Source organism: Triticum dicoccoides, chromosome 1A (assembly GCF_002162155.2).
Source record: "Triticum dicoccoides isolate Atlit2015 ecotype Zavitan chromosome 1A, WEW_v2.0, whole genome shotgun sequence".
Lineage (NCBI taxonomy): Eukaryota > Viridiplantae > Streptophyta > Magnoliopsida > Poales > Poaceae > Triticum > Triticum dicoccoides.
The window spans coordinates 332,629,140-332,638,925 of record NC_041380.1 but is presented as its reverse complement, the minus strand read 5'-3'; positions in this window follow the sequence as shown (position 1 = coordinate 332,638,925).

Below are 9,786 nucleotides of genomic sequence, written 5' to 3'. Positions count from 1 at the left end.
TTATCTTTGATATCCTTAAATTGTTCAACTTGTAAACTGATACGTCTCCAACGTATCTATAATTTTTGATTGCTCCATGCTATATTATCTATTGTTTTGGGCAATATTGGGCTTTATTATCCACTTTTATATTATTTTTGGGACTAACCTATTAACCGGAGGCCCAACCCAGATTTGATGTTTTATGCCTATTTCAGTGTTTTGAAGAAAAGGAATATCAGACGAAGTCAAAACGGAACGAAATCAACTAGAGAAGTTATTTTTGGAACGAAAGCCACCCGATGGACTTGGACCCCACGTCAAGGAACGAACGAGGAAGCCACGAGGGTGGGGGCGCGCCCACCCCCCTAGGGCGCGCCCCCTGCCTCGTGGGGCCCTCGTGGCTCCCCTGACATACTTCTTCCGCCTATATAACTCCACGTACCCTAAAACTTCCAAAACGGAGATTAGATCGGGAGTTCCGCCGCCAGAAGCCTCCGTAGCCACCAAAAACCAATCTAGACCCGTTCCGGCACCCTGCCGGAGGGGGCAATCCTTCTCCGGTGGCCATCTTCATCATCCAGGTGCTCTCCATGACGAGGAGGGAGTATTCTCCCTCGGGGTTGAGGGTATGTACCAGTAGCTATGTGTTTGATCTCTTTGTCTCTCGTGTTCTTGATTTGGCACGATCTTGATGTATCGCGAGCTTTGCTATTATAGTTGGATCCTATGTTTCTCCTCCCCCTCTTATCTCTTATAATGAATTGAGTTTCCCCTTTGAAGTCATCTTATCGGATTGAGTCTTTAAAGATTTGAGAACACTTGATGTATGTCTTGCCGTGCGTATCTGTGGTGACAATGGGATATCACGTGCCACTTGATGTATGTTTTGGTGATCAACTTGCGGGTTCCGCCCATGAACCTATGCATAGGGTTTGGCACACGTTTTCGTCATGATTCTCCAGTAGGAACTTTGGGGCACTCTTTGAGGTCCTTTGTGTTGGTTGAATAGATGAATCTGAGATTGTGTGATGCATATCGTATAATCATACCCATGGATACTTGAGGTGATATTGGAGTATCTAGGTGACATTAGGGTTTTTGTTGATTTGTGTCTTAAGGTGTTATTCTAGTACGGACTCTAGGGCTGTTTGTGACACCTATAGGAATAGCCCACCGGATTGATTGGAAAGAATAACTTTGAGGTGGTTTCGTACCCTACCATAATCTCTTCATTCGTTCTCCGCTATTAGTGACTTTGGAGTGACTCTTTGTTGCATGTTGGGGGATAGTTATGTGATCCAATTATGTTAGTATTGTTGAGGGAACTTACACTAGCGAAAGTATGAACCCTAGGCCTTATTTCATATCATTGCAATACCGTTTACGTTCACTTTTACCACTTGTTACCTTGCTGTTTTTATTATTTCAGATTACAAATACCTTTATCTACTATCCATATACCACTTGTTTCACTATCTCTTCGCCGAACTAGTGCACCTATACAATTTACCATTGTATTGGGTGTGTTGGGGACACAAGAGACTCTTTTGTTATTTGGTTGCAGGGTTGCTTGAGAGAGACCATCTTCATCCTACGCCTCCTATGGATTGATAAACCTTAGGTCATCCACTTGAGGGAAATTTGCTACTGTCCTACAAATCTCTGCACTTGGAGGCCTAACAATGTCTACAAGAATAAGGTTGTGTAGTAGACATCAAGCTCTTTTCTGGCGCCATTGCCGGGGAGGTGAGTGCTTGAAGGTATATCTTTAGATCTTGCAATCGTGTCTTTTAGTTTCTTGTTTTTATCACTAGTTTAGTTTATAAAAGGAAACTATAAAAATGGAATTGAGTTTATCTCATACACTTCACCTTTTTAATATCTTTCGTGAGTATGATGGAAAGGAAAATTGTGCTCAAGTGTTAGTAGAAGAAATCTATAAAAATGTTTGGCACTAAATATTTGAATGATGAGCATGATTGCAATATTGTTAGTACGAATTCTTTGAATATCCATGATACTAATGATGATTGCACTAGTTATGATGAAAATGTCTCCTATAAACATGTCAATTTTTGTGGAGTGCATTGGGTTTGTAAGTACACGCCAAATAGGGAAGATAGATATTGCAAGAGGCATAAGTACTTAGAAACCAAATTGTTGCAAGAAGAGCTAGATGAATGTGCTGAAAAATTCAATATTTTTCGCGCTCCTTGTGAACTTTGCAATGAACATGGTCATTTAAATCTCCAATGCAAATTGTTTCATGACCGAATCGTATCCAAAAATTGTGATAATTTGATTACCCTTGAGCATCATAAAGAGCTTAGTCTTCTTTTGGGGTATGAGGAAATGAAATGTATAACTGAGGGTATTCCAAAGTTTAATCTTGATAAAGTTCTTCATTTTGATCTAGAGTATATTTATATGTATTGTGCGGTGAATTGCATTGAAAATCCTTATATTGCCAATTACATAAAGAAAAGAAAACAAATAGAAGATGAAGAGAATACTAATGAAAGGGAAGAGACTTCCCAATATCCTCCTATTATTTCTTATGATGAATCAGGTGACGAGGAGGAGCCTCCTATTCAACCAATCTCATTAATAAGGTGCTCCAAAAAGAGGATTGAACCCACACATGATGTGGTGAATAAGAAGAGAAGAAAAAGGAAGAGAGGTAAAAAGATATCTCCCCCAAATAATGCTGCTCCTATTACTATTGTGCCTCATGAAAATACAATTGTGGAAGATAATGATACTTCTTATGATCTTGAAAATCTTTTTGGCACTTGCTTGGATGAATATGATAATTGCTATACTATTGGTGCTATCCATACAATTAATGATGAGAGTGATTATGCTTATAATATGAAAAGGCCCAAGCTTGGGGATGCTATGTTTGATGAAGATGATGTTTTTGAGAATATATTTGCTGCAATTAATGTTTTTCCCAAGCTTGGGGATGCTACGCTTAATGAAGATGATGTTTTTAGTATCACGAGTTTTGATATGCAGATTTATAATGATAATAACATGCCTCCTACTTATGATAATTATTGTGATGATACATATACTATAAAAAGTAGTGAGGATTTTATTTATAAAACTTGTCATGATTATGGTTACCCCTTTTCTAAACATTACACTTTTAATGTGGAAACAATTTATAGTATTCAAGTTTCTTATGATACTCCCACTATTCCGAATGAGAAGAATTTTGCTTATGTGGAGAGTAATAAAATTTCTATGCAAGTAGATCATGAAAAGAATGCTTTAGGTGCTGGTTATATTATTGAATTCATTCATGATGCTACTGAAAATTATTATGAGGGAGGAACATATGCTTGTAGGAATTGCGATAATATCAAGTTTCCTCTCTATGTGCTTAAAGTTTTGAAGTTATGCTTGTTTTACCTTCCTATGCAAGTTGATTCTTGTTCCCTCAAGTTGTTTGCTCAAAAAATCCCTATGCATAGGAAGTATGTTAGACTTAAATGTGCTAGTCATATTCTTCATGATGCTCTCTTTATGTTACAATTCTTATCCTTTATGTGAGCATCATTGAAATCATCATGCCTAGCTAGGGGCGTTAAACGATAGCGCTTGTTGGGAGGCAACCCAACTTTATTTTTGTTCCTTGCCTTTTTCTCCTGTTTAGTAATATAATTCATCTAGCCTCTGTTTAGATGTGGTTTTATGCTTTTAATTAGTGTTTGTGCCAAGTAGAACCTTTGGGAAGACTTGGGGAAAGTCTTGTTGATCATGCCGTCAAAAACAGAAACTTTAGCGCTCACGAGAACTGCTGCCATTTTTATTTGGAGAGTGCTATTTAGTTAATTCTATTTGCAGATGATTAATAGATAAATTCCTCAGGTCCAGAAATTTATTTGAGAATTTTATGAGTTCCAGAAGTATACGTTTGATTCAGATTACTACAGACTGTTCTGTTTTTGACAGATTCTGTTTTCCGTGTGTTGTTTGCTTATTTTGATGAATCTATGGCTAGTAAAATAGTTTATAAACCATAGAGAAGTTGGAATACAGTATGTTTAACACCAATATAAATAAATAATAAGTTCATTACAGTACCTTGAAGTGGCGATTTATTTTATACTAACAGAGCTTACGAGTTCTCTGTTAAGTTTTGTGTTGTGAAGTTTTCAAGTTTTGGGTAAGGATTCGATGGACTATGGAATAAGGAGTGGCAAGAGCTTAAGATTGGGGATTCCCATGGCACCCCCAAGGTAATATTCAAGGACAACCAAGAGCCTAATCTTGGGGATGCCCCGGAAGGCATCCCCTCTTTCATCTTCGTTCATCGGTAACTTTACTTGAAGCTATATTTTTATTCGCCACATGATATGTGTTTTGCTTGGAGCGTCAATTTATTTTGTTAGGGTTTGCTTGATGTTATTTATAACAATGTTTTTCATCTTTTATTTTAATAAAAGTGGCATTGATAGCCTTTACTATGCCTATTTTAGAAGTCCACATGTTGCTGTTTGAAAACAGAAAGTTTACCGCTGTTGCAATAATTCCCTAGAAAAGTCAGAATGTGATAAAATGTTGAAACCTTTTGCATATTAAGATCTGATAAATTTTCTACAGTGGTAATTTTCTTTCATAATTTTTGGAGCTAGGGAAGTATGGATGTTGCAGCATTTTTTACAGACTATCCTGTTTAGGCAGATTGCTGTTATGTTTGCATTGTTTGCATATGTTTGCTTCTTTAATGATTCTATTTGAAGATAGGACTATTAAATATGCAGAGGAATTTAGTATGCAATGTTGAATAATAATTTTAGTGATTTTCTACAGTAGAGTATGATAAGGTTTTGGCAATGGTTTATACTAACTTATCTCACGAGTCCTTGTTGAGTTTTGTGTGGATGAAGCTTTTGAGATTTAGGGAGACCGTGATATGAGAGGAATTAAGGAGACACAAAAGCTCAAGCTTGGGGATGCCCAAGGCATACCAAGATAATATTTCAAGAAGTCTCAAGCGTCTAAGCTTGGGGATGCCCCAGTTGGCATCCCACCTTTCTTCTTCAACAACTATCGGTTAGTTTCGGTCGATCCTAAGTTTTTGCTTCTTCACATGATGTTTGCTATTCTTAGAATGTCATTTTCTTTTGATTTGCTTGCTGTTTTAATAAAATACCAAGATCTGAAATTATTAAATGTTAGAGAGTCTTCACATAGTTGCATAATTATTTGACTACTCATTGATCTTCACTTATATCTTTCGGAGTAGTTTGTCATTTGCTCTAGTGCTTCACTTATATATTTTAGAGCACGGTGGTGGTTTTATTTTGAAGAAATAGATGAACTCTCATGCTTCACTTAGATTATTTTGAGAGTCTTAAATAGCATGGTAATTTTCTTAAAATCCTAATATGCTAGGTATTCAAGAATAAAAAATTCTCTTATGAGTGTGTTGAATACTAAGAGAAGTTTGATACTTGATGATTGTTTTGAGATATGAGGATGGTAATATTAGAGTCATGCTAGTTGAGTAGTTGTGAATTTGAGAAATACTTGTGTTGAAGTTTGTGATTCCCGTAACATGCACGTATGGTGAACCATTATGTGATGAAGTCGGAGCATGATTTATTTATTGATTGCCTTCCTTATGAGTGGCAGTCGGGGACGAGCGATGGTCTTTTCCTACCGATCTATCCCTCTAGGAGCATGCGCGTAGTACTTGGTTTAGATAACTTATAGATTTTTGCAATAAACATGTGAGTTCTTTATGACAAATGTTGAGTCCATGGATTATACGCACTCTCACCCTTCCACCATTGCTAGCCTCTCTAGTACCGCGCAACTTTCGCCGGTACCATAAACCCACCATTTACTTTCCTCAAAACAGCCACCATACCTACCTATTATGGCATTTCCATAGCCATTCCGAGATATATTGCCATGCAACTTTCCACCGTTCCGTTTATTATGACACACTCCATCATTGTCATATTGCTATCATGATCATGTAGTTGACATCGTATTTGTGGAAAAGCCACCATTCATAATTCTTTCATACATGTCACTCTTGATTCATTGCATATCCCGGTACACCACCGGAGGCATTCATATAGAGTCATATCTTGTTCTAAGTATCGAGTTGTAATTGTTGAGTTGTAAGAAAAATAAAAGTGTGATGATCATCATTATTAGAGCATTGTCCCAGTGAGGAAAGAATGATGGAGACTATGATTCCCCCACAAGTCGGGATGAGACTCCGGACAAAAAATAAATAAAAGAGGCCAAAGAAGCCCTAATAAAAAAAAGAGGCCATAAAAAAAAGAGAAAAGGCCCAAATAAAAAAAAGAGAGAAAACAAGAGAAGGGACAATGTTACTATCCTTTTACCACACTTGTGCTTCAAAGTAGCACCATGATCTTCATAGTAAAGAGTCTCTCATGTTATCACTTTCATATACTAGTGGGAATCTTTCATTATAGAACTTGGCTTGTATATTCCAATGATGGGCTTTCTCAAATTGCCCTAGGTCTTCATGAGCAAGCAAGTTGGATGCACACCCACTTAGTTTTTTTTGAGCTTTCATATACTTATAGCTCTAGTGCATCCATTGCATGGCAATCCCTACTCACTCACATTGATATCTATTGATGGGCATCTCCATAGCCGTTGATACGCCTAGTTGATGTGAGACTATCTTCTCCCTTTTTCTCTCCTCCACAACCACCATTCTATTCCACCTATAGTGCTATGTCCATGGCTCACGCTCATATATTGCGTGAAGATTGAAAAAGTTTGAGAACATCAAAAGTGTGAAATAATTGCTTGGCTTGTCATCGGGGTTGTGCATGATTTAAATATTTTGTGTGGTGAAGATGGAGCATAGCCAGACTATATGATTTTGTAGGTATAGCTTTCTTTGGCCATGTTATTTTGAGAAGACATGATTGCTTAGTTAGTATGCTTAAAGTATTATTATTTTTATGTCAATATGAACTTTTGTCTTGAATCTTTCGGATCTGAATATTCATATCACAAGTAAGAAGAATTACATTGAAATTATGCCAATAGCTTTCCACATCAGAAATTATCTTTTTTATCATTTACCTACTCGAGGACGAGCAGGAATTAAGCTTGGGGATGCTTGATACGTCACCAACGTATCTATAATTTTTTATTGCTCCATGCTATATTATCTACTGTTTTGGGCAATATTGGGCTTTATTATCCACTTTTATATTATTTTTGGGACTAACCTATTAACCGGAGGCCCAGCCCAGATTTGATGTTTTATGCCTATTTCAGTGTTTTGAAGAAAAGGAATATCAGACGGAGTCGAAACGGAACGAAATCAACTAGAGAAGTTATTTTTGGAATGAAAGCCACCCGATGGACTTGGACCCCACGTCAAGGAAGGAACGAGGAAGCCACAAGGGTGGGGGCGCGCCCACCCCCCTAGGGTGCGCCCCCTGCCTCGTGGGGCCCTCGTGGCTCCCCTGACATACTTCTTCCGCCTATATAACTCCACGTACCCTAAAACTTCCAAAACGGAGATTAGATCGGGAGTTCCGCCGCCAGAAGCCTCCGTAGCCACCAAAAACCAATCTAGACCCGTTCCGGCACCCTGCCGGAGGGGGCAATTCTTCTCCGGTGGCCATCTTCATCATCCCGGTGCTCTCCATGACGAGGAGGGAGTAGTTCTCCCTCGGGGCAGAGGGTATGTACTAGTAGCTATTTGTTTGATCTCTCTCTCTCTCTCTCGTGTTCTTGATTTGGCACGATCTTGATGTATCCCAAGCTTTGCTATTATAGTTGGATCCTATGTTTCTCCTCCCCCTCTTCTCTCTTGTAAGGAATTGAGTTTCCCCTTTGAAGTTATCTTATCGGATTGAGTCTTTAAAGATTTGAGAACACTTGATGTATGTCTTGCCGTGCGTATCTGTGGTGACAATGGGATATCATGTGCCACTTGATGTATGTTTTGGTGATCAACTTGCGGGTTCTGCCCATGAACCTATGCATAGGGGTTGGCACACGTTTTCGTCGTGATTCTCCGGTAGGAACTTTGGGGCACTCTTTGAGGTCCTTTGTGTTGGTTGAAATAGATGAATCTGAGATTGTGTGATGCATATCGTATAATCATACCCACGGATACTTGAGGTGACATTGGAGTATCTATGTGACATTAGGGTTTTGGTTGATTTGTGTCTTAAGGTGTTATTCTAGTATGGACTCTAGGGCTGTTTGTGACACCTATAGGAATAGCCCACCGGATTGATTGGAAAGAATAACTTTGAGGTGGTTTCGTACCCTACCATAATCTCTTCGTTCGTTCTCCGCTATTAGTGACTTTGGAGTGACTCTTTGTTGCATGTTGGGGGATAGTTATGTGATCCAATTATGTTAGTATTGTTGAGGGAACTTACACTAGCGAAAGTATGAACCCTAGGCCTTATTTCCTATCATTGCAATACCGTTTACGCTCACTTTTACCACTTGTTACCTTGCTGTTTTTATTATTTCAGATTACAAATACCTTTATCTACTATCCATATACCACTTGTTTCACTATCTCTTCGCCGAACTAGTGCACCTATACAATTTATCATTGTATTGGGTGTGTTGGGGACACAAGAGACTCTTTTGTTATTTGTTTGCAGGGTTGCTTGAGAGAGACCATCTTCATCCTACGCCTCCTACGGATTGATAAACCTTAGGTCATCCACTTGAGAGAAATTTGCTACTGTCCTACAAACCTCTGCACTTGGAGGCCAAACAACGTCTACAAGAATAAGGTTGTGTAGTAGACATCATAAACTTTCTTCTGTTTGTGTATAAACAGGGCGATGATCCCTTCTGGAAGCGGAAACCCGCAGATAAAGTGGCAAAGCCATCCCGTCCCAAAACCAAAGCTATCAAGCGAACCTCAAAGCGGAAAACAGCCAAACGTATCAACATGGAGCTTGATGAAGATGCATATGAACCGGATGTTGAGGTAGAACTTGACTCCCTTGGCTCCCTTTTCATGCACCTCATTAACAATGACCTTTATCAGGAGGACGTGGAAGGCAGCCAGGCTGACGATGTAGAGGCAATTATCCTTTCCTCCGGTTCAGACTCTATGCCAACACAAAAAAACCCGCCAAGCAGCCCGGAAAGTAAGCTTTTATCATCCTCTTGCTCACTTGGATCCAACATTTATTTTGAAGACACAGCAGCATGAAGCTCGCCGAACAACCCGACATAGCGGCCAATAGGTCACTTCAGCCGGTTTACCTGATACCCCGGTTCGGAAGCGCCGATCTGAGGTCTCCCCCACTTCTGACCATTCTTATCCCAAGGCAGGTTATTTTAGACAACCTCTTAATCCGTCCGATTCAAATTATCAGGTGACACCTCCCTCATCTTCTGGCGAGTCATCAGCGACCCAACTCCCTCCTCTGAAAATTGTAGCTGGGTATGTATTCAAACCCTTTCTTCAAATGTGTTGCAAATCTTGAATAAAACGCTAAACCTGTTTTACTTTTGTTGGCAGAGCCCAAGCCAGACTCAGTAAGAAAGCTCAGGTTAACAATCCGTCGGAAGACCAGGTGGTTTTTGAACAAGAGCAAACAGGTGATCCGGACCAAACTCGTGAACCGGAGGGTCCCCATCCTGAAGCTACCTTTAATGAGCCACCCCTTCAAGACCGGAATATTGATGAACAACCAGAAGCTGACACTATTGTGCCTGAACCTGAACCGGCAGCTCCAATCCGGGCTAGTCCGGTGAGAGCTACTGATACTCCACCATCACCCCTAACAACTACTGACGGCCAAG